Consider the following 26971-nt stretch of genomic DNA (forward strand, 5'->3'; position numbering starts at 1 on the left):
TAATAATTTATTACATCAGTAACTGGATTAATCATCTAATCTTCAACTCGTGCTTAGCTCTCCATATTCTATGGTATTTCCATAGTAACTTCAGATATTTTAGTCAAACTCACATTTTCATCAGTTCTAAAAATTAAGATGTTATATCAATTATAAAAATTAAGATGTGAAAAATTTCAGACTAAATAACACTGGGCCACTTATAGTCATGCCGTTGTCAGAGGTGCTTGGTCAGTTCTTCAATTTCAACTCAGCCTCCTTTGGGCAAAGCAGCAACCAGGTAAGCAGCACTTGCAGGAAAACTACTCTTGAAATACTGTTTGTAGATTTCATTGACAGTAGGGAAGTCATTTATGTCAGCCAACAAAACAGTTGTTTTTACTGCATTAGTGAAGTCACAACCTGCAGCTTTCAGAATTTTACTCATGTTCTTGCTTAGCTTCTTTTGCTAAACAAGCCCTCTTGGCACAAGCTGTCCACTTGAAGGGTCCATGCCTATGTGTCCTGAAATGTAAGTCTGTCCTGACTAACACAGCTTGACTGTAGGGCCCAATGGCCGCTGGGGCTTTCGTGGTGCTGATCTCCTTTCTGATTAAGGATGACCTGGCTAACGCTTCTGTCTTGTGGCCCCTCCAGGAGAACTCCCTGTACCATTCCTGCTTGCTTCTCACCTGACTGACCTATTCACTATTCTGAAAAGATTGTAGTGGCTCTGCTTGCAAGATGTGCAGAAACATGAGAGACCCTGCAACAGTGGACAGAGAGGAGATAGTCATATTTATACTGAAATATTTGTGTGAACTATGAAGTGTATTGAACTCAGGCAAATCTCAGTTTTGACCTGTGATTTATATCAGTGATGCTGGTTCCCAGTATCAGTTTCTGCAGTCTTGTGAAAGAGCATAAACTCCATATTACCTGGTGGACTGACCCAGTGCCATGTGAGCAATGTGGATCATGAGCAATGTGGATCAGGATTCATTTTTCCACTCTGTGTCTCACTGTCTATGTCATTGGACTGATTGCATAGATTCTCTAAATCTGTTTCTTATAAACTGGGAATAATAAAACCTGCCTGATGAAGTTATTGGAAGATTAAATAAATAACATTTGTAAAATACTTAGCATAAAGTCTAGATACAATAAGCATTCAATAAAGGGTAGATAGTTTTGTTTACTATCATAGGTGTCATAGACTCTGCTTTTAAATTTAATGCTTATAACAACAGTGTGATATGATCTTCATTTTATAAATTAGGAAATAGAGACTCAGAGATTTGTCTGAGGTTACCGGCTAATAAATAGAGCCACAATTCTAACACAGTTCAGTCAGTGTCAAAGTTCACATCATGTACTACCCAGTAGACTTTAGGGGTGAAGTCTCTCTGCTTCCCAGTCGAATTTCCTCTTTCAGAATCCACGTCTGTGAGTGTGATGGCTCATGCTTGTAATCCCAGCACTCTGGGAGGCCAAGGAGGGCAGATTGCTTGAACTCAAGAGTTTGAGACCAGCTTGGGCAACATGGAATAGCCCTGTCTCTACAAAAAATACAAAAATTAGCCAGGCTTGGTGGTGTGCATCTGGAGTCCCAGCTACTTGGGAGGCTGAAGTGGGAGGATCTCCTGAGCCCAGGGAGATGGAGGCTGAAGTGAGCCAATAGTGCCACTGCACTCCAGTCTGGGTGACAGAGTGAGACCCCATCCCAAAACAACAACAAACGACAAAACCCCCAAATCTGCCTTTGCCATTTATTACCTGTTTGATTTTTGAATAAAATCCTTTATATAAAAATGGGGATAATAACAGTACCTACCAGGTAAGGTGGTTATCAGGATGAAATGAAATAATATCTGCACAATGCCTGACAAATAGTAATAAAAACACATTTATTGATATTATTACTAGTTTTTATTACTATTATTATGACAGTAACATGGAGGCAAGCAACATTACTTATTCCAGATGACCATTCACCTTCACAGAAACCTGGGCTGCAATGTTTAGCCTTCTGTGATGTAAATTTCCTATAAGCTATGTATTAGAATAGTTTTGAGGATCAATAAAGACATTGATTATAAGGTATGGTGAATGCTTCATACATAACCTTAGATTTGATTACAGGAAAGAGGAAAACATAATATTACATTAGTATAAGGATAAATTTGCTTTTCTATTTTCTTTTCTATTCCCCTAATAATTTTGGTAAAATATACAGCGGTGCATATTGACCCCGAAAATGAATAAAACATCACTTAGTTTACTTTAGCTCATACATTGGTTGTATGGGTTAACTCACCTTACATACATTTTATACAGTACTTAACATTTATTTTAGAGAAAAAAGTTAGCAATATGACTTTTCATTAATGCTTAGTAAATATTTGCCAATGCACTATATAATTTTAATTTTGATAAAAATAGCATTGTGGACAAGTCAATGGGACCAAAAATACTATTTTCATGATTCTTTAGCTTCTAAAGACAAATTGCTACATTTAAAGGTTATGCCAAATTTGAAGAGCAACATAGGATAGTGGGAAAGACCACGGATTCTACAGCCAGCATTCCTGGGTTTGAATCCCAGCTTTGGTACTTAACTACTTGTGTGACCATGGGCAAGCCCCTTAAGCTGTTGGAGGCTCATCTCCTTATCCAGAAAATGGGGACGATAGAAGTATATACCTCATAGAGTTGTTGGCAGGGTCTGGGAGTGCATGAAGTAATATACATGGAATGCTTGAACAACCTTCTGGTCCACAGTAATATCATACAAGTGTTAGCTATTGCTATTGCTATCCTCTTAGCCACTTCATGAATAATCTCCTATACCATGATTCTCAGAGCATCAGGATATGCAGGGACTGGGGGCCAGTGCTCTGAATCATGGCTGCAGAAGACCCCAGAATACTGCCTTCAATAGCAGGACTTATAAAAAATCACTACTCTGATGGGAATGTTTTGATTGGGCTTGTCAGAAGACCTGGTATTGTTGAATGCTTTTTGAAAATATGCTAACGAAATAGCTTCAGATTATATTTTCCTTTTCCAATATTCTTTGTCACTATATGAGTATTTCTGACTTTCACAGCATTTATCAATTACCAGTTTCTCTGTTCATGTTGATCAGCTATACTGGTAAAACAAGAGTTCATTTTTTAAACAACTTACAGCATTATATTCAATGATGGTTATTTACCTTTTAATCAGCTTTCTGAATCTTAAACCATACACATCAAATTCGAAAGCCAAAGATATCTAAAGTCAAAGAAGCTTTTTGTCTCTTGTACTGTAGTGTTAGTCTTACATATTTACTTAATAACAAAGGCTGGCCTCCCGGTTCTTGAACCTCTCCCATCTTTCCTAACACATCACCTCAGCCCACCCCGGTGGCCCTGCCCTTGACAATTTCCTCTTCCCTATGCCACTTCCCATACTTTCAATATTTTCTTAAGCCTTCTTTAAAGAGGCTTAAGATTCACCCCCAATGCATCTCACCTATTTCTGACCTTCTCTGTAGCTACTGGAATGTTTCTATCTTGTCCTCTAAATTAATAATGGGAAAGCATAAATAATCCATTTTTTTAAGTAATTTTTCTTGGAAGAGGAATAGGTGATAGCACTTCTATAACACCAAAAGGACACTGTAGGGTGAAAAAAAGGAGAAGGCCAAAAACTTGTTGAAAACCACATTCTTGGCCGGGCGCAGTGGCTCACGCCTGTAATCCCAGCACTTTGGGAGGCCGAGGCGGGCGGATCACGAGGTCAGGAGATGGAGACCATCCTGGCTAACACGGTGAAACCCCTTCTCTACTAAAAATACAAAAAAATTAGCCGGGCGTGGTGGCGGGCACCTGTAGTCCCAGCTACTCGTGAGGCTGAGGCAGGAGAGTGGCGTGAACCTGGGAGGCGGAGCTTGCAGTGAGCCGAGATGGTGCCACTGCACTCCAACCTGGGAGATAGAGCGAGACTCCGTCTCAAAAAAAAAAAAAAAAAAAAAAGAAAGAAAACCACATTCTTCAGGAAATAATCATGGTAATAGTAACATATCATAGGAGCACTGATGAAGAAAAAATTAAGGCAAAAGGCAAAAGGTACTTTTTTTCAACCATTTTAATGATGAATGGTTAAGCTGATGTATTTCTAAGTGCTAATAGTTTAAAGTACTCCCTTCTTCCCCAAAAGACATTGATCGTTTCTCTAGGGTACTCATGCCAAATGGAGATTTTGGTGGACAGAGTCTCTTTGATGTAACCCTCCTGAGAAAGGCGTGCTAAAACATGAAGAAAAGCGACCCGACCATTCAGAAAAAATAAAAACAAAAATAAAAAAACAGAAATGAAAGTGAGGCTTACATTGTATCTATAAGATACAAACTGATTTTTTTCCTCCTACAGCCAGCTACAGTGATTTAAATAATAATTTACATATTTACTAAATTCCCATAGAGATGTACCTGCTGTTTTGATCCTTTCTTAATAGCAATATATTGTGATATATGGAAGCCCTTTGAAGAATCTCAGCCTGTGCTAAAAATCATGTATTGGCCGACTGGATCTATTCGAGGAATTTATGGTCCAAATTAGCGTGAAATAATCAGCAAACGCTGTGTCGTCACGCTGTGTCTCTTTACCAGATTCCCCAGTTCCCAGGACAGCTAGAGCAATTATTAAAACACCCAATGGTCAGACAAATTTCTGCTAGCAGATGATTTTAAAAGAATGCTAGAGAAGCAGTTTGGAAAGCCCTGAAACCAAACACCGCGTTCTCCAAAGAGTTCCCAATACGGGGCAAGGTGCAGCATTGCCTCCCCCTGCTTTCCGTTGTGCTAGCATATCAAAGAAGGAACCTAAAAGGCACGAGGACCTGCTACTGGGGGGAAGAAGGCCTCAGAAGGCGAGAGAAGTGCTGAGTGGTGGCACGCAGCGGCCAGTGTGCCCGTCTGTCTTCTGGGAGCTCACTGCGGCGCAGTAATTGGAGATCCTCACCCGCCCGCCGCGACAAACTCAAGCACATTTTAAAGCAAGGCGCCTGGGAAGAAAACATGCCAGAATAGAGTGGTGTTATTTTTAATGGAGCATGTGTTTGTCTTGCAAGTGTGTCGGAAGGAGGGGAGCAGGTGTCGGGTTCCTGACTAGCGCTTCTGATGCAGGATAAGAGGCCGAGGTTGGATTTCCCATGGCCTCACAAGATCTTTGATTTTGCAAATGGGATGTAATCGTCCAAACTGAGTGTATAACGCTATCCCTTCTCCCTGCGTTTGTACTTGTTTTTAAAGCAAACTGGCCTCAGGGTGCGGATTTCATGAGCAATCTTAGGGATTGGGCCAGGTCTTGTTAGGTAAAGATTAACAGCCCAATAAATAGAATTGGTGCACCACCGTAAGATTAACACAAGGCAATGGCAGAGTTGATCTAAGATCTTGGAAGGCAAAGATGTGCAAACCCCCCCCCCCTTTTTTTTTTAAGAGTAAGAACATGAATTTGTCAATAATAAATTAATAACCCTCATGTAAGAGAGTTGTCAATATGAGAGACTCTATCTCCCATGTTCGGTAACAAAGCTACCTATTATTTTGGTAAGAAATGCCTAAATTGAAATTCCAAAGGGTATTATGAACTTGAATTAAAAAGGTAATGGATTTTTTAATAAGTTCTGGGTCAAGATGTATTATCAAACTATTTTCCATAGGGCATAGAATATACCGTCTATCCTTTTAATAATGCCAGATCTAGTCTTACATCCAGTGGCCAGCTGAGGCTGCTTGTCTATTATAGCTCTCCCACCATCCCTAACAATGAACAAATAACTAGATGGCCTATGAAACATTTAAAATAGAACTGTCTCCTAGAGAAACTGTTACTAGCAGAGACAGGTTTGATCCAGACCAGGATAACCTGCTTTGGGAAAGAGCAGATCAATATTGTTTAGGAGTAAGTAGTGGAAGTAAATATTATGGTGAATTAAGTTAATCATAAAACAAATGATCTGTGCACTGACATGCAGCCTAATTCTACCTAATTGTTCTGATGCAGTACTATGCGAAGGATAATTCTGTGTGCTTTGAAATTCAGAGGGTTTTCAAAAAACAGTTTTAATTATACAAACCATTTGTTAGTCATGAAAGCACTATGTCTGCAAATCCTTAAAGACTGGCAAAGAACTTGACCATGCATTTGAAAAGTGGTCTGCATATTCTAAGTTATAGGAGATGAGTTTTCTTCTTTCCTGATTTATGGCTTGGGTCCAAAGCCAAAGTTATATCTTTAAACCTTTCTTTCTGTCATGCCTAGCTGTCTGACTCTGCGATGCTCTACAAACTTACCTCTTTTTGTGTGCTCTCATAGAGTATTTTCTTGCTGCATCCCTCATCCTTCTTTCCGTCTTTGCTGGGTCTGGAGACACGTAGTATTTGTATATGTAGCCATGGTGAAAAAGGGGGGTAAACTTGTTGACTAAAAGGTAGCTGAACTCAACAGACATAAGTGTACTCTAAATGAAAAAGTAAATTATTGAGTTATAAATGGACAGAAAAAACTGCTTCATTACATGTTTGGATAACTTCTGGTCAGGCATGAGTTGGTATAGGACGTTGTCATAGCTATCTTCATAGTTGCATTAATTTTTAGATGATTTTAGATTAATGCAGGAATTTACTTTATACTGTAGCTTAATATTGGAAGCATTAAATTCATTGTTACAAATTGTCTTCTGTTTTTTATATCTTCTATAAAACAAAAATCTCCGTAAGATAAAAGAATGCCTGCCTCTCTCATCATGGACACATGTAGAGAGAGAGAGTGGATCTGGAAAACAAATTTATACTTTTTCTGGAAATGGGAACCATTCATAAACCATTTAATGAGTTCAGGGTCTCCTTGTTCTCATTCTGCCTCCTATTCATATAGACTGTTGGTAACCAGAGGTAGCTGGGCTAGTGACGCATTATTGGATGAATCTGCTTCAAACTTGAAGATTTATGAAAACTCTGACAGACAAAAATATACATTTTCCTTTTAAAAAGGGTGAGATTAATATTCAGCAGTCACAATACATAATTAAAGAGAAAAATGAAATGAACTGTTTATGCAGGCACAAATAGTCGGTTTAATATTACAAGAGACCAGAAAGTCTGAGGCAAAATTTTTAAATTTTGCTCAAGAGTTTAAAGCCCCTCTGAGGTGTTCTTGCAGCTATAACCCTATTGCCATTTTTATGCATGTCATGAACTTATTTAGCAGCTGCATTTATGTGAGATGCTCAGCTGTCTCCCGATGCTGCCTGCCTCCCTGTGTGCATCTTTATGTACTATATGCCCTCATTAATTTTGGAAAGAATTTTTAAGAGTGCACAAATAACACTTCCAATTAGTAGCTGGTATTTTTTTTCTTTAAGTGTTGGAGTGCAAAGCTCATTGAAGCAACCCCCAGATGGTTGAATTGTATCCCAAGCACAGTCCCAGATAAGAAAAAAGACTAACTGATGCCTAGAGGTCTCAATAAACCTCCTAACTCGGTTAAAATTTTGTTCCTGCTTCCTTGCTGCAGCTCTAGTTCCCAGTTTTAAGTTCTGTTCTTCATCTCCAAACTTTAGACATTGGGCAAACTGCTGGTTTCCTTTTTGTGAAAACTTCATCAACTTGTGTTTGATTGTCACAGAGTAGTAGCTTGGCTAAATTTGTGTCCACAGTTTTTTCCCCCAAAGGAAGTCTACCGTAATCCTGTAGGGTGGGGTTGGGGAGGCTCTGTATTGTTTGGTTACTGTGTATAGGATAATGCTGAGAAAGGAGGATGTAAAAAAAGGATAGTCACTAATCATTTCTATATTCTCATGAGGTTCCCTGGAATGGAGTAGAGAAATACAAAATCTGGGGTTTCCTGGTCCATGCTATGTAACGCAGGCCATCAGAAAGGGAGTTATTGAGGCATCTAGGGTATGCAAAGATGACTGAGAGTTAAGAAATAAATAGTTGAGAGTAGGGAATGAATTAGAAGTTGTCTTGATTGCTGCTGTTTCTTGTTCTCTCCCATGAAGATGGGCATCTTTTTATTTCCAAGTCTTTCTACCACCAGGATGCTCTGACCTCTAGGTGTCTACGTTGGGATCTCTATTCCCCAACAGCCTACCGTCACTCCACTCACAGGTGGCTCAACACATGGCCCCGCAGAGTGAGATATAAGATTCTTCTTCCCATTTTGGTCTTTTCATTGCTCCTGCTCCCTGGACCCCATGCCTGCTCATTGTGCCCTGACTCTTCATCAACCACAGCCCAAGAACCTCCCCTCCCCTTCGATATTTATGGCGGTGACACTTTTGCTTTCCTTTAAAAAAGGAAATTTGTCTCTTCATTTGCTACTTGAAAAAGTAATTCACATTATCAGGAAAATTGGGGGTAACTACAAAGGCCATTTTTTATTTCTGATAAAGAATATTTAATAATTAATGGACACAAAATTGAACAACACAGATATTACATGGAGAGAAGTATTCCCTTTTTAAGTCTCTTCTACTCTTTATGGGTAAATCAAAGAGAAATTTCCAGTTTGGTGTTAATATGACTTTAAGTTCTCCCTCACTCTGACTAATATCCCTTTTTAATGCAAAAAGTAGACCTCAGGCTCAAAGCCCTATTGTTGGTAGTACCTGTCCCACTCTGACCCAGCTCAAGACAAGACTCTAAATGATATGAATTTTAAGTCAGAAGTGAAAGGAGAAAAAAAAATCTCAAGTGTCTTGGTGAGAAAAGATGTCACTCCCTTATGTTAGGCTCAGGCCCAGTTGAAAAGAAGACCCAGAGAGAAGTGGCTGTCTCATTCATTCGTGTCTATTATTTCACTGATTTCTGGGCAAATTAGAGGCTCTGTGGAAAAGGACTGGCAAGGAAATATGGAACAGCGTGAATGTAGCATTCTACTTAACATGAGGAAATGTGTTATGCATATATTAGACACGGGATCTTTCAGAGAAAATTGTGAGGGTAGCTCTATGTGAAGTTCTTTGTGTTGATTTGTAAGTTATTAAGGTAAAACCATTTTTCCCTCCTGAAATTCTACAAAAATCAGTTGGTTAAAATACAGGTCATGTTCTAGAAGGAAGTTTATAGGGATGTAAAATGCTGAGACAACCAGAAATCCCACATTTTAGATGTCAGGGCATTTGATTCATTCCTGTTAAGCCTTGGACATCAATAAGTAAAATCCTGGCTGACTGAATGTGTAACCTTATAAATTTAAGTGCTCTTTACTCTGAAGACCTGAAGTTCTTCTTTTTAAAAATCTTTTAAAGAAACTGAGACTCCCCTGAGTTTCTTGACTCTAGATGAAGTCCACAGGGCAAGCCAGGTTCTAAGTTTCACTCTATACATGTTAAATTTATACCAACTTTATGTTGTGGGTGAATCTATGAATAATACAATTTGGGGATTCTGAATTTATGAATGAACAGGCAGCTTTGAACTCCTTCTGGGAGCAGGAACCATATGCCATTCAAAGGTAATTTCCCTTAGATTTACATTTCATTTACTCATCTTGCGCCTCTAATGTCAAGTGCTGTGTCAGGCCTTGAAAGGAAACATAACAGCGAATAGCAGTCCAGAGAAAGAACGATAAAGCTGATGAACGGTAGACTCCTCTGTAAATCAGAGATTCCACTGAGAGAAGTTGACGGTCGAGCCTATACGTTAGAAAAAGAAATGTAGAAGGAGGAAAAGAAAACAATAGTATGAAACTCGCTATGACTCAGTGAATGAGAAAAATGAATCACAAGGAAACCTGGCAGAATAAAAATTATCTGATTATTGTATGAAGCAAAATCTTTAAGAAATAAGTTTGTTAACCAGTTCTGAAGAAAAATGAAAATGAGAATTATTATATGTAATCATAAGAAAAGAGATGAAAACCAATCTAAGTTTAAAAAATATCAAGGTCAGACCTTTCTAAACAAGGTAGAATTGAAGTAGAAGGATGAACACAGATGTGGCCAAGCAGGTAAGAAGTCAGAAGGTGACAGGTACAGGCACCTTCCAAAGCAGGATGGGTGACATTTGCTTTTTTGTTTGTATTAGGAAAATTCCCACTTCAACCAGGTTTTTAGAGTTTTAAGATGACTAGATTTAGTAATTGTGGATAGATGGTTAAACATGGAGCTTTAGAAGGTGTCTGAAATTGAGGAGCCCTGTTACTTAAACTGTGTTAGCCTCACAATAAATCTACCTCTGGTCCCCTTTGCAGAATCATGCCTCATGTGACGGAGGAGAAGAGGTGGGCTTTGGGCTGCTGTGTTGGGCAAGAGGCTGTGATTCATCTTCCTGCATGGATTGCCTTGAGTCATGCTGTCCTCATCATTAGAATGGTAAGCTAGAGAGAGAGTTGTGATTAGGGAGCGGATCTAAAAGATAAAGAAGTTATTTATGGCTAAAGTAATGAAGACCATATTGTTACTGTGTTTCAGAAGTATATACGCCTCAGTGAAACCACTTTTGTCTCTTTTTGAATGGCAAGATATACCAGAGACTGTGCCAGATGCTTGAGATATACAGATGAAGAATGAATGATGAATGAAACTTGGTTTCTGCTGTTAGAAAGCTTATAAATTGGAGATGCAAGGGTAGGAGGCAGGAGGATAGAGGCAGAAGGAACCCAGAGTATCCATTTGGGATGGAACCTCACATTCATTCTTTTTTTTTTTTTTTTTTTTTTTGAGACAGGGTCTTGCTCTGTCACCCAGGCTGAAGTGCTGTGGCACAATCTCAGCTCGTTGCAATCTCCATCTCCTTGGGCTCGAGTGATCCTCTCACTTCAACATCCTGAGTAGCTGGGACTACAGGTGCGCACCACCATGCCCTGCTAATTTTTCTCTTTTATGTAGAGACAGGGTTTTGCCATGTTGGCCAGCCTGGTCTTGAACTCCTGAGCTCAAGTGTTCTGCCCACTGCAGCCTCATAAAGTGCTGGGATTATGGGCGCAAGCCACTGCGCCCAGCGGCATTCATTCATTTAACAAGTATTTGTTGAGTACTGTATTATTTTAAGAGCTGTGGATCTGGTAGCAAACGAAATAGCTCCAAATGCCAGTATACATGGCACTTTTATTCTAGTGGTGAGAAAGAGACAGTAGATAAACTATGAGTGTAGATATAGATGTATACATACACATACATATACAGGCAGATGATGGGAAAAACTGTGGTAAAATAAAGCAGTTTACAGGAGATAGTCAGCTGTTTCTTTTCTTTCTCTGTATGTGTGCGTCCATGTGCATCTGTGTGTGTGTGTGCCCGTGCGCGTGCGTACACGTGCAGGGAGCTATTGCTGTTTTATACAGAGTGGACCAGAAGTCAACAATAAGATGATATTTCAAAAGGGACCTGAAAGAAATGAGAAAGAGGCATGATGGGAAGCGCTCTCTGGGCAGAGAGAATAGCAAGTGAATGCCTCTGGAGGCAGTGATGTGAGAGGTGTGTCTGAGGAACAGCAAGGGAGGGCTGGTAAGGCTGGAGTGGAGTCAGCAATGCGTAGAGGGGAAGGCGATAAGGTCAGAGAGGTAGCAGGGGCCAGGGCAAGAGTCGTCTCAGGCCATGGTAAGGACTCCGGGCTTTAAGTGTGGTGGGGAGCCCCTGGAAGGAGCCATGTGGGCAGAATCAGCTCTAGAAGGGCAAGCCTACAAGCAGGGGGCTCAGTTGGGAGACTGCTGGAATAATCTAGGTGAGAGATGATAGTTGCTCTAACTGGGTTGGTAGCAATGGAGGTGAGAAACTTTTGGTTTCTTGTTATATTTCAGAAAGGAGCCAGCAAGATATCCTGATAGGTCAGGTAAGGAGATGAGAGGAAATCTTTTATCTTGAGCAACTAGAAGGTTGGAGTTTTAATTTAATGAGATGAGAAGAACAGTAGGAGGAACAGTTTGGGAGGTGGTGATGGGATTTCTGTATTGGACTTAAGTTTGAGGTCTTCATTCGACATCTGATTGGGAATATCAAGTAGGCAGTTGGATGTGTTTGGAGTTCAGGGAACAGGGTGAGGCTGGAGATGAATATGTGGGAGTTAAGTCCATACGTATGGTATTCAAGGTCAGAAGATTAAACACTATCACCTAGGGAATAAATATAAATAGAGGAAAAATAAATATGGCATGTTTCTTTTCTTGAACTTTTGGACATACTTTGTTGAACCTCTGGAGGTGGGATTGGGCATTTGTAAGTGTAGGTTCCTGCTATTTCTCTCTTTCTCTAAAAATACATGACATGATTTATACATCCCAACATTTCATACAATGCTTTTCATAATCTGATGCATACCTACTCACTTCTCCAGTTTCAGTTCCACCAAACAGCAAAAGCATCATGCTGTTTCATGTCTGTGTGTGCCTTTTGCTCATGCATTTCTACTTTGCGGAAAAGCCCACCCGGCTCCCAACCCCAGCTTATATCCACACAAACACACACATACACTTCACACTTCTGGGTAATATCTATTCATTTCTAAGACCCTAAGTGTCATGTCCTTCAAAATACCTTCCCCTCAGCTTGTCTCCAGGTGGGTTGAGCCCATCTTCTATGCTTTATCAGCCCATGCTTGGGAATAATTCCTTATCTCATTGCTTTATAATTATTGTCTCTTACTGTCTGCCTAATCTTTGGTACAGGGAATACTCAAAGCATTTATGAAAGTTTACCAACATGTTAACAGACAAGATAGAGAAAAGCGATGAGTGAAATAAACCTCTTAATCCCACAACAGCAGAACAACAGCAAAATAAACTCCACTTCAACCAGTAGCTACTGAGCTAAATTCCTCAATGTCCTCCGCAGGGTATGCTCTGCACTCAGCTAGGTCTTAATGAATGTGAAATAACAAGCCCTAAATGATCAATCATGGGAAAAAGAGGAAACAAATTAGAAAATAAATCTTTGCAGGAAGAAGGATGAAAAAGGAAAAAATGGGCTAGAGGATTTCATTCTGAAACAAATGAGAATATTCCTAACTGCAATCTGTCTCTCATTTGGCGAATGAGAGTGACAGTCTCATTTGGAGCTTTAAAATGAAACTCTTTGAGTCAAAGAGATAATTAACCATTTATAAACAGATATGATAAACCCTTTAAAATGCACTACTTGAGCCAATCAAATAATTAATTCCATAATTTTAAAATTATTTTAAAAAGCTGCTCTCTAAAGAAATTTAAATTAGATTTTATTAATATTTTCTGTGTGTTACAAAAGCCATTATTTGTAAAATGCTGATAGGCCAGGTTTCAATTAGACAATACCATGTACACTAGTTGTTTTCTTAATGCAAATGAACCTTGACATCTTTTTTTGATTACATCACTCAATTATAAATTCCTTAAAAGCAGGAACTATAGATCCTCAACTAATGTGTGTTACATTTAAATTTGAGAATGTAATTGCGTGATTTCAGTACTTTTTTGTCTTCTTGTATAGAGCATATACACCATTCCATAATAATATACTCTAATAATGGTACAGTCACAATTTATTAGCACTTACATGTTGTACTTGCTTTATCTCCATTTTATTCTTACCACATCCCTATGGGAGAATATGTTTTTTTCAGTTGAAAAGAAGTAGAACTTATATGGAATTTTAAGCAGTTCACCCAGGCTCAGAAACACAATTTTGTCTAATAAAAATAACTAAGTTTTTTTTTTTTAACTATGCCTTAACATACTTAAGGGAACCCTAAAGGCTTGTGTATTTGTGCTACACATATTTAAGAATGCCATTAATTGGGAACATCTAAGTATATAAGTGGATTTGAAAATCTTTATTAAAATGTCATTCTGATTTTTTCATTATTAAACAAAAGTGATATACTAGAGTTATTACTTCAAATGTGTATCAAATTTATAATGATCACAAAGTAGCAGATATCATTGAATTAAGGAAATATCTGCTTCAGATCATTTACTGAGTAAGAGAATTTTAGAGTTGTTTAAATTAACTAGGATAACTAAAAAATGTAAATGTGCAATACAAATATGAAATATGTAAGTTTGGTGACATACTTTATCTCTGAGAAATAAATTAATAAAACATAAAATTGCCAGGCGCAGTGGCTCACGCCTGTAATCCCAGCACTTTGAGAGGCTGAGGTGGGTGGATCACCTGAGTTCAGGAGTTTGAGAACAGCCTGGACAACATGGTGAAACCTCATCTCTACTAAAAATACAAAAAATTAGCCGGACATGGTGGCGCATGCCTGTAATCCCGGCTACGTGGGAGGCTGAGGAACGAGAATCGCTTGAACCAGGGTGGCGGAGGTTGGCAGTGAGCTGAGATCGTGCCACTGCATTCCAGCCTGGGCAACAGAGTGAGACTCCGTCTCCTTAAAAAATAAATAAATAAATAAAATCATAATTTAATGTTTCATTCTAGCCAATCAGGTTTCTAATGCTTTATTATTTCCTCTCTTCACCTAGGAAATACATCTAATGCTTCTATCATGATGAAATCTAAAATAAGTCAATAAGGATGTTCTTTTGGTCAAATTAATGTCTTTGCCTGGGATGCTCTTCCATCTTAGTCGACCTAGACAATATTCCACATCTTTCAAGAATCATTTGACTCATAAATCTATATCTCAAGCCCAGACCTCTGTCCTCAGGTCCTAGGTCAGGTATCCCACTGCTCACTAATCCCAGCTACTGGAATTCTTCTGGGGCATCTGGAATCATCATGAGATATTCCTTCCATGACTCAACAAAGAGAATGGGTTCCTCTTTTTTTGGTGCCTCCACTGTTCTTTGTGTAAGCTTCTCTAACACTGTCTGTAATAGTTTATTTGAGGTCTTTATGTAATCGTTTATTCAAGGTCTTCAAATACTGGGCACACAGACCACCCTCCCCATTCTTCACTTTTGGAAACTTATTACTATGATAATAATAATAACAGCTATTTTTAATAGTATTATTTGCTGAACTTGTATGAGTATGGTAGGCAGCTAATGCCAACAGATTGGACGCTATTGACCAGATAAAGCCTATAAACCATTCCTGCAAATAGAAATTTTTATATTCGTTTTAATAAATCATGTTAATTTCTCATGGCACTTGTAGATAAATTAATGAATCCATAAATAAATGTATAAATGTCTGCATTAATAAACAAGTCACATCATTTTCTTAGATAGGATTTTTGGTAGCAAAAGTGAGTCATTTTAGAAAACTCAAAGTCTGTCTCATCAGCCAATCTAACAATCCAGTTTATGTTCTTAAGCAGTGAATCAAATTAACCTACCAAAGTTTAATGCCAAAAAGTTTCTCTCCTGTGAGTCCAGGGAAAAGATGCACAATAACTACCTGTGACAAGTATGCAATATTAATTATGTAGCTAATTAATTTTTAATATCATGCCTATTTAATTAGTAACCAAAGAGCCAAAGAATGATGGCTGCCTCATACAGTTAGAGCTTAGATTGTATATTTTGCAGGTGTGAAAGCTTAAACTGCAGTATGCTTGATAACTTCACATGCAGTTCAAGATTTATGAGACCTATATGATACTTTAAAAGTTTTCTCAAGCCAGATTATGATTATTAAGTAGTTAGAATTTTGATTACATAATATATTTCCTCTTTATAAAGGGAGATGTTATCTAAGATAATTTTGACTTTGGGAGGCTAATAGGATCAGGGCCTTTATGGAATTTTGTTTTTCCACGTACTACAAACATATTTTAAAAATGCCTCTAAAAGAGAAAAAATAATTAATCACTACTCAGTGAATTGCTTTGGTCTTCATATCCACAGAACAATCTTGGTTCTGTCCTGGAAAGTCCTGAGTTCATTTTATTTATTTGTCTAAATGTTTCGAGATGATAGAGTTGGTAACTCCTCTGTCTCTATTATTTCCTGTTTCCTATGTTATGGCTCCTCTATATCATTCTGTAAAGTCAGGTGGAAGAAAAAAAGGGAAGCATTGTTAAACTGATTTTCAAAAAGCAAGAGAAAATAACTCTTCCATTTTATATCTTCTAAAGAGAAATTTGCTAATAGACTTCAAACATAACTTTTTGCAGCGTTTTTGTAATTATGCTCTTAGAATATATGATGTGTTTTTATTTTCATAATTAACAGGAAATACATGTTATACATTAAATGTGACACAAGAGATATGAATTATGCAGTCAACTCGGTATGTGCTGATGAGCACAAAGCCCAAAGCACGTTCAGTCGAGTTTCTATGAAGCTCTATAATGAGTTTCAAGTACATCATTTCCTGATGGAGGATAAGAAAACATCCATCAATGCAAATTTCTGCACATTTTTTCAGCTTTTATGAATACTTTACAAATTCTAAAAAGAATGAATTTCCAAAGTGCAACTTGAGCTAAGTCTGCTAGTAATCTTATTTAGATGGTTTAGGTTCAGTCGTAAAATCTAGTCGTAAAAGACTAGGTTTTACAAGTCAAGCAATAGAGCACATTCTACTAATGCCTACTAATATCGTCCTATTCAAATCCCAAAGGGTTTCTCAAAGATGTGTACGTATATATATACACATACATTTATTTAAACTGGTTATAGAGCGCTATCAATGAAGATAACTAGTGTAAGATAATTTGATACTGTACAACTTAATAAAGATCCTAGTCAATATCTAAACCTATATTAGTTTTATGTTGGAAAATAAATTATCCAATGGAACAGGAAGGAAACAAGTCTTTATATATTTTTTAAATTCAAAATCAAGACTTCTCTAACATATGCAAAGTAAACATGCATATTTTATTCATTTAATTACTTTAGAATAGTTGAGAGCACCATAAATATCTTAAAGTTTATGTTGAATTTTTTTATTAGGATAGCATTTAAACATATACTAATGAGGAGTGAAGGAGAATGCTTAGGAGTAAAATCGTGTTGAATATTAAATAAACATTAAAAGTTACAACACTTTGTGGTCCTTAGAGACACTTTACAGAATAACATATAGTTATTGTAAAAGAAAGGCCAATAAGGCAACAGCCTCCTAATTGGGTCTCTTAACACGTCTCTTCCCCCACAGTCCATTTTCCACAATCAAGAGTTATCATCCTGAAAAGCTGATCTGATCACATGCCTTCCCTGCTTAAAGACCTCTGCTGGCTCTCTGATGCCAGAGGATGAAGGCTAATCTCCCCAGCCTGGCCGGAGCCTGCTCCTCCGGCCTCATTTCCTGACAAACTCCTCCGCACACCTTAACCTCTGGTCCCTGAACTGCAGAAGCAGGGCAGAGTGGGGCGGGCAGGGCCGAGGAGGCAGGGAAGACGTTTCATGAACACCACCTGATCAATGCTTCTCTCTTTGGGTTGCCTTGCCCCCTTTTTAATACCCAAAATGATCTGCAGTTTCGTTATCCACTCTTTACCCTTTTACTTCTTCATTTGGCCCATACTCTATACTCCAGCAGAGAAATGACAGAGCAACAAGAAATCAAAACATTCTCACAATATAGTGCAAAATGTAAGGAGAAAATATACTCTCGCTCCCTTCTCTTGCTGTAAATTACCTCATGAGTATGGAAAATAACAGATACCAATTCCCTGTGGAAGTGGAAAAAGGGCGCATCGCCACGAAGAAAGTGTCCAGAAAGCCCCTTCGATCTGCTGAGTCAGGGATGTTCAAGGGTCTCCAAGCACAGCTCCAGCTTCTTGAGCTGAGTTAGGCACCTAAGTGCTCAATAGATGTTTGTTAGTAAAGTGAGTTTAATTGACTAATAGATGTTAGTAGGTTGAAGGAAGGGGAATCATTTTAAGGATACCATATATAAATTTATTTCAGATACTGTATTTCTTTTTCTACCAATACACCGACACTTTCCTTGATAAGAAATTTTGTTTTTAGTTTAAGCGAAAAAAAGAATGCAGATTGAGCACCTGTTTATTAGTAGGAGCTACAAATTCTTAAGGGCCCGAATGTGTTGGGTCGTTTATGGGCATTTTCTTCTTTTTGCCTCCACACAACCCTGGAAGTTGGTATTATGAACCATATTTGTACACACACAGGGATGAAGTAAAATCTCTCAAAGCATGCAGATATATAAGTGATAGAGTGGGGATTCGAGCTCATGTTTATCTGATCCAAAGGAAATGATCTTTCTATTATGCTTCCTATTTATATAGACCAGAGGCTTTAAAAAAATGTCTTTCAAGCTCAGGAAGTCATTGATCTGAGGCCCCTTACTAAGAAGGCATTTTTCTCAATTCCCTGAAGTTTAACATTAAGGACCACTATTTCAGTTGTTGTGAAGTAGGCAAGGGGGAAATAGATGATTTCCTATGTAATCTGAGCCCGTCCCCTTCAAGATCTTTATATATTGTGTTGCAGACTCAAAAATGAAAATAACATTCTTAATATCTTATTTTATCATTCTTATAATTGAAAGAAATATTGCAAAAGTATATTGAAAATTAATTGACACAGGGACAAGGCACTAGTACAAATGAAATTTCCAGTAACTGTCGTTTGTTTATGCAAGGAATATCACTTCACAAACTATTAAACCCAAACTATGGCAGAGCATAAAGGAGCTTGTACATCAAGCACTTAGTCGAAAGTTACGTTATGCTAACTAGCTGAAGAGCTTGTCAACATCTCCTGGGTTAAGTATGCCACCTCTTTGATCATCCAGAAAGGTTTCCAACACTGTAGGTGGTCCTAATTAACAGGAAACTGTGATCTTCTTTTACGACTAGATTTTACAAGTCAAGCAATAGAGCACATTCTATTAATGCTTACTAATATCGTCCTATTCAAATCCCAATATCTATGAATGTGTGTCCTGTTTTAATAGTATCTTTTAAGAGAAAGTTTGATGCTTCTTACCTAAATATCCTCAGGGTTCCTGTAGTCAATTATATTTTCTCATCATGGACTAAGAATGCCCACCCTTAGAGTAAGCTTCATATCTGAATAATCCACATCTGAATTCTACCTTTGATTTAATTTACATGATCTTCCTGGGAAGGAGGAGGAGGTGAGGGTGTGTGTGTATGTGTGTGTGTCTGTGTGTCTGTGTGTGTGTGTGGTGTGTATGTATGGATGTTGTGGTTTTATCTGTATTTAAGATCTTCTATTTTAACAGCCACAGGAAAGAAACTGTTTGCTTTACATACATAAATCACTTTTAATAGTTATGCCAACCCTACAAGATAGTTATTTTGATGTTCATTTTATTTATTTTTATTTTTATTTTTTTAAATATTTGTGTACTTTATTCATGCTATAGTAGTAAAAAAAAAAGAAGCTTTCAAATTATATACATAAGGAATGAAATTTTAGTAACTTCCTTAGAGAAATATGACTCTGAGGAAGTCACATTAAGTCTCTATTTTCTCATCTCCAAAATTGTTATCATGGTAAATATCTCATAGTGGTGCCTTTGTAAAGGACTTGGTCCACCTTAGTCACTCAAAATTGGCAATGTTATATTAATTTTTATTTATGAATTCCCAGTTTATCCTAAATTGGTTTGCACCAACAGAGAGCAATTAAATCCGATTACATGATCTTTTACATTCAGAATCCCTTGTTTTCACTAGTCCTAACCATGTAAGCAGATTTTCCAGGGAGCATTAGGTGGTATATATGTATCTCAAATATTTTCTACTAATAATAGTAGGTGATTTGGTAATTAGAAATACCAGCCTCACATTATAGAAACAAAGCACTATTTTTAAAAAGTAATTTGGCCTTTGGCTCACACAACCTACTGAATGTTTTACTGATCACTCATGGACATGCATTTTTTTTGTTTTGTTTAAGAGTTCCAGGTGTTCTTTTTTTTTTCCTTTTTTTTTTTTTTAAATTATACTTTAAGTTCTAGGGTATATGTGCACAGCATGCAGGTTTGTTACATATGTATACATGTGCCATGTTTGTGTGCTGCACCCATTAACTCATCATTTACATTAGGTATATCTCCTAATGCTTTCTCTCCCCCATCCCCCCGCCCCACAACAGGCCCCGGTATGTGATGTTCCCCTTCCTATGTCCAAGTGTTCTCATTGTTCAATTCCCACCTATGAGTGAGAACATGCGGTGTTTGGTTTTTTGTCCTTGCGATAGTTTGCTGAGAATGATGGTTTCCAGCTTCATCATTGTCCCTACAAAGGACATGAAATCATCATTTTTTACGGCTGCATAGTATTCCATGGTGTATATGTGCTACATTTTCTTAATCCAGTCTATCATTGATGGGCATTTGGGTTGGTTCCAAGTCTTTGCTATTGTGAATAGTACTGCAATAAACATACATGTGCATGTGCCTTTATAGCAGCATGATTTATAATCCTTTGGGTGTATACCCAGTAATGGGATGGCTGGGTCAAATGGTATTTCTAGTTCTAGATCCTTGAGGAATCACCACACTGTCTTCCACAATGGTTGAACTAGTTTACAGTCCCACAAACAGTGTAAAAGTGTTCCTATTTCTCCACATCCTCTCCAGCACCTGTTGTTTTCTGACTTTTTAATGATCACCATTCTAACTGGTGTGAGATGTTATCTCATTGTGGTTTTGATTTGCATTTCTCTGATGGCCAGTGATGATGAGTATTTTTTCATGTGTCTGTTGGCTGCATAAATGTCTTCTTTTGAGATGTGTCTGTTCATATCCTTTGCCTACTTGTTGATGGGGTTGTTTGTTTTTTTCTTGTAAATTTGTTTGTGTTCTTTGTAGATTCTGGATATTAGCCCTTTGTCAGATAAGTAGATTGCAAAAATTTTCTCCCATTCTGTAGGTTGCCTGTTCACTCTGATAGTAGTTTCTTTTGCTGTGCAGAAGCCCTTTAGTTTAATTAGATCCTATTTGTCAATTTTGGCTTTTGTTGCCATTGCTTTTGGTGTTTTAGACATGAAGTCCTTGCCCATGCCTATGTGCTGAATGGTATTGCCTAGGTTTTCTTCTAGGGTTTTTATGATTTTAGGTCTAACATTTAAGTCCTTAATCTATCTTGAATTAATTTTTGTATAAGGTGTAAGGAAGAGATCCAGTTTCAGCTTTCTCCATATGGCTAGCCTGTTTTCTCAGCACCATTTATTAAATAGGGAATCCTTTCCCCATTTCTTGTTTTTGTCAGGTTTGTCAAAGATAAGATGGTTGTAGATGTGTGGTATTATATCTGAGGGCTCTGTTCTGTTCCATTGTTCTATATCTCTGTTTTGGTACCAGTACCATGCTGTTTTGGTTACTGTAGCCTTGTAGTATAGTTTGAAGTCAGGTAGCATGATGCCTCCAGCTTTGTTCTTTTGGCTTAGGATTGTCTAAGCAATGCAGGCTCTTTTTTGGTTCCATATGAACTTTAAAGTAGTTTTTTCCAATTCTGTGAAGAAAGTCATTGGTAGCTTGATGGGGATGGCATTGAATCTATAAATTACCTTGGGCAGTATGGCCATTTTCACGATATTGATTCTTCCTATCCGTGAGCATGGAATGTTCTTCCATTTGTTTGTATCCTCTTTTATTTCATTGAGCAGTGGTTTGTAGTTCTCCTTGAAGAGGTCCTTCACATCCCTTGTAAGTTGGATTCCTAGGTATTTTATTCTCTTTGAAGCAACTGTGAATGGGAGTTCACTCATGATTTGGCTCTCTGTTTGTCTGTTATTGGTGTATAGGAGTGCTTGTGATTTTTGCACATTGATTTTGTATCCTGAGACTTTGCTCAAGTTGCTTATCAGCTTAAGGAGATTTTGGGCTGAGATGATGGGGTTTTCTAAATATACAATCATGTCATCTGCAAACAGGGACAATTTGACTTCCTCTTTTCCTAACTGAATACCCTTTATTTCTTTCCCCTGCCTGATTGCCCTTGATGTTCATTTTAGAGATTAACAAATCAAACTCCATCTGTGCAAAGATGGTAGATTGAATACATGCATCTAATTTTATTTCTTTTGAAACCTCAGTGAAAAATACAATAAAGAGATTTGTAAAAAATATAACCAACAAGATGGAGAGGATGAGAGTAGGCAGAGTCTGTGTGAATGTTAGAAAGCAAACAGATGAGGGACAACTGACTTACACCAAAGGAAGCCAAATCTCAGGCTTCTCAGCTCAGGCCCAGTTACAGGTAGAATTCCCAAAAGGCTCAGAAATGCTCAGTACTGGGTATAAGGTAGAAATAAAAGGGTGTAGAGAGATAAAGTAAGAATTTACTGAAAACTGTTTAAGAAGTAGATTTGAAGATGCCTTTTTCTGCCCTTTGCTGCTGGGTAACTGTCCATTTTCAGTTCCCACAAATACTCTGTGGCTTATCCTCTGAAGAGGGTGACACCATGCCTGGGCAGAAGGACTCCAGGCGCAGCTGTGAAAGTGGATACTCCACCATCGCACGGTATCCAGTAACCCTATGCGCTCTGAATGCTGACAGTCTTCAGCTCTCCTTAGCTTGCTTGGGATCGCAGAATTCTGGTAGTCCAGGTGTCACCCCTCAGGCAGGAAGTTGGAAGAGTCTTTGCTGGAGAACCAGAGCAGCCTGAGAGGAAAGACCTAAAGATCCTACGTAACAGGGTGTCTCTAAAATGAACCAGCAAATCACCCCAGAGTAAAGCTCATGAATGACAAGTGGCACCCACCAAACAGTGCTTATTAAGTCTCCACACTTTTTTTTTAAAGTTGTTTTACTCTGAAAATTATATAACAGTATAGAATACATATTATAAGTAAACAGCTGAAACAATTATAAAACAAACAATTATCAGAAAGTCGCCAGCATTCTGAAGCTCCCTGCGTGTCCCTTCCTAATCCCAATACATTCCTTTCCACTAAAGGACACCGGTGATTCCAACTTTTATAGTACTTGCTTATTTGCTTTTCTTTGCCGACTAAATGAGGATGCCTAAATACTGATATATATGTTAATTAGTTTGATTTAACCATCCCACAATGAACACTTATTTTAAAATGTCATGTATACCATAAATATATGCCATTTTTGTCAATGTAAAAATAATTTTTCACAGCCTTATAAAGTAATCATAGGAAGGCAGTGTGGTATTAGAGCAAGGATAGACAAAACAAAACAACAACTGATTCAGTGTTACCTGCCTCTGGACTTTATATAAATGGACTCATAAAGTATGAATTATTTTGTGTTTAAATTTTGTGATGTGATTTACTCATATATATTGTTAGTAATAACTGAAGTTTGTACATTATTATTGCTGTATAGTATTCTAATATTTACATGAGTATCCCATGATTTATTTATCCATTCTACTCTTGGATAATGGATGCTGGAGTTGCTTCTAGTTTGGGGCTATTAAGAAAAATGTTGTGTAACATGTTTGCTCAATCTTCTGTTGCGTATATATGCACACGCATTTCTTTAGGGCATGGGTTGGCAAGCTTTTTCTGTAGAGGGCCCCAGAGAGTAAATATTTTAGACTTTGCAGGTCCTATGGGTTTTTTTGTTACAACTACCCAAATTTGTGAAGAAGCACCCATACCTAAGGGAATAGGCAAGTCTGTTCCAATAAAACTTTATTTACTAAAACAGGCTGTAGGCTGGATTTGACTTGAGGGCTTTAGTTTGCTAACTCTTATTTTAGGGAATCTGCTAGGAATGGAATTGTTGATTATAAGGTAAGTATATTTTCAACAAAACCAAACTGGTTTTCAAAGTACCACAAGCAAAGTATGAGATTAATTATTGCTCTATATCTTCTACTTCAGCTCTTGGTATTGTCAGCCATTTTAATTTTAGCCATTCTTGTGGACCTGTAGTGTTACCTTATTGTTGTTTTAAGTCTCAAATCAGTGATCATTTATGAAGTTTTCATGTCAACTGACCAGTGGGATATTTTTTCTTTTGAGAAGTACCTGACAAGGGATTTTTTTTTTTTTTGGTGGAGGGTTGAGGGGAGAATTTTTCTATTAGGTTGTCTGTTATTTTCTTATTAATTTATACAATTTGTTTAAATATTCTGGATAGGAACTTTTAAAAGTTATTCGTGTTATAAATACGTTCTCCAACTTTGTGGCGTGTTTTTACACTCTTTTACTGTTTTTTTTAAAATGAATAAATGTTCTTTATTTAACTGGTGTCATTTATTAAATTTTCTTTAATACTGGTATTTTTGTGTTCTATTTAAAATAAATATTTCTCTGCTCCAAAATCTTGAAAATATTCTACATTTTGTTTTATATATTGTTTTGCCCTTCATATTCATGTCTGTAATCTATTTGAAATCACTTTTTAAAAATATATGGTTAGCTGTTAAGTTAGCTGTCAAGTTTTAATTGTTTTCCATAAGAATACCTAATTGACCCAGCACCATGAATTGAACACATCATTCTTTCTATGCTGCTCTGCAATGCTAATTTTATAATAAATTAAGCAGCTATAGCATACGTGTTAGTCTGTCTCTGGTTTCTCTTGTCTGTTTCATTTTTTTTTTGGTCTATCCTTGCTCTAATATCACACTGCCTTCGTATTATTACTTTATAAGTCTTTGAAAAATTATTTTTTAAGTTGACAAATAAAAATGGTGTGTATTTATGATATACAACACGACATTTTAAAATGTGTATTCATTGTGGAGTGGTTAAATTAAGCTAATATATATAACCTCACATGCTTATTATTTATTTTATGGTGAGAATGCTTAAAAAATCTACTATCTTAGCAATTTTTAAGAATACAGTACATTATTATTAACAATGGTCACCATGCTTGTATCCTTCTCAAAATTCATATGTTGGAACCGAATACCTAGTGTGATAGTAGTAACAGGTAGGGCCTTTGGGAGGTGATTAATTTGGCTCTATTAAGCACTATTAAGATATAATACAATATTTTATTAATAATTAATGTGAATTCCCTGACACTTTAGGCCTGCCTTGTGCATGAGCAGAGCAGCCTTCCAGTGTTGGAGGGATGCCATCAGGCATGAAGATGTGACAGGCACTGGCAGTTGGAAGTCAGAGAACACTGAGAGGCCCAAGGAACATTAGAGGGGACACGACAGTATCTGCTACACTGTACATGCATTAAGGAGGGCAGTTCACTTGAGGTCAGGAGTTCGAGACCAGCTGGGCCAACATGGTGAAACCCCATTGCTACTGAAACTACAAAAATTAGCTGGGCGTGGTGATGTACACCTGTAATCCCACTCAAGAGGCTACTCAAGAGGCTGAGGTAGGAGAATTGCTTGAATCCGGGAGGTGGAGGTTGCAGTGAGCTGATGTTGCACCACTACACTCCAGCCTGGGCGATGGAGAGAGACTCTTTCTCAAAAAAAAAGTCACTTAATATCTTTCATTTAATAAATAAAATAATTATTAATAAACAATAATTAATATTAATAATTCTGACTAATAATTTTCCTGAGCATAGAAATTTTTCCTCAAATTATATTTTTTGTATCTTTTTCTGTTTGTTTTATTCTCTATTGGTGACACTAATTATGTATAATTTATCTCTTCTGTCTCTCATAGTGATTGTTTCTCTCCATTTTTTAAAAACGATGTCTTTATTTCCATCTGATTTTTCACACTTAAGGAATATTTGGTGGCCAGGTATGGTGGCTCACCCAGCACTTTGGGAGGCTGAGGCAGGCGGATCACCTGAGGTCAGGAGTTTGAGACTAGCCTGGCCAACGTGGTGAAACCTCATCTCTACTAAAAATGAAAAATTAGCTGGGCATGGTGGTGCATGCCTGTGGTCCCAGCTACTTGGGAGGCTGAGCCAGGAGAATTGCTTGAACCCAGGAGGAGGAGGTTGCAGTGAGCCGAGATTGCACCACTGTACTCCAGCCTGGGTGACAGAGCAAGACTCCGTCTCAGAAAAAACATTTGGTACCCCACGGCCCCTACAGTGTTCTATGCAGTGCATATTCTTCTACCTTTTGTTTCCATCATGACTTTCATTTACGTGATGAATGTTTTCCTTCCAATTTTTCCTGAGTGCTCTAAGTGCTTATCTTTCATCTTCTTGATGTGTCTTTTCTGAACCCTGCTTTAGTTCTTGTTTTCCAGAAGTATTTTTTTTCTTTTGTTCTTAGTGAATAGAAATACATTGGGTCTCAATTTTCATCTGTGACATGGCAACATTTTTCTGGTGTATTTTCTTTCTTCACTATTTATTTTTTCTGCTCCTTTTTTACCTTTATTTTTTTTTCTTGTATTATCTGTGTGCAGATATTGCTATGGTCTGAATGTTGGTGTCCCTCCCAAAATTCATATGTTGGAACCTAATACCTAGTGTGATAGTATTAACAGGTAGGGCCTTTGGGAAGTGATTAAGTCATGGGGGCTCCACCCTGATAAATGGGATTAGTACCCTTATAAAAGAGGCTCCAGAGAGCCATCATTCGAGCAGTGGGTGAGCCCTCACCAGACACTGAATCCACCAAAGCCTTCATCTTGGACTTTTCACACTCCAGAACTGTGAGCAATAAATTCTGTTGTTTGTACGTTATCCAGTCTAAGACATTTTTGTTATAGCAGGCTGAAAGGACAAAGACAGATCTTTGCCTGTCCCATTCTTATCATTAATCTTTAAATGAGAAGAATCCTTCCTGATCCAAATCTTTTTAGATTTGTAGGTACGGTCTGGGGCAGTGTCCTAAGCTAGCAGTACTCTCTGTGGTTCTTAAGAAATTTTCTTGTGGCACAAGTTTATGTGGTTGAGTGAGTTCTTAAACTGATTTCCCCACCATTGAAGGAGATCTACACTTACATGGAGGCTCTCTGTAAAGAGTCCCTCACCTCATACCCTGCCTACTGGCAGGTGCCCTTCAGCAAAGAAAAGCATCTGTGTGTCCCTGTTCAGCTCCACACTCTCAGCTTCTTCACGTTGCCAAATTGATCCTAAGAGGTTCTCTCCACCAGTCCCCCCAAATTCTCATTCAAAGACAGGGCTTATTGTATTCACCCTTCAGCTTAGATCACCTACTTTGAGCACTAGGTTCTGTAGGCTTTCTTTGACAATCGCAGCCACAGATGTCTTCTCTTGGTGTCTTCCCACATACAT

The 26971-nt window shown here is 37.8% G+C and overlaps 1 pseudogene; it reads right to left on the reverse strand.

Annotated features, from left to right (window-relative positions):
- Nucleotides 1-206: 206 nt before the first annotated feature.
- LOC129036294 (2-iminobutanoate/2-iminopropanoate deaminase-like) lies at nucleotides 207-26971 on the reverse strand (annotated as a pseudogene).

This window comes from Pongo pygmaeus, chromosome 1, assembly GCF_028885625.2.
Source record: "Pongo pygmaeus isolate AG05252 chromosome 1, NHGRI_mPonPyg2-v2.0_pri, whole genome shotgun sequence".
Classification (NCBI taxonomy): Eukaryota; Metazoa; Chordata; class Mammalia; order Primates; family Hominidae; genus Pongo; species Pongo pygmaeus.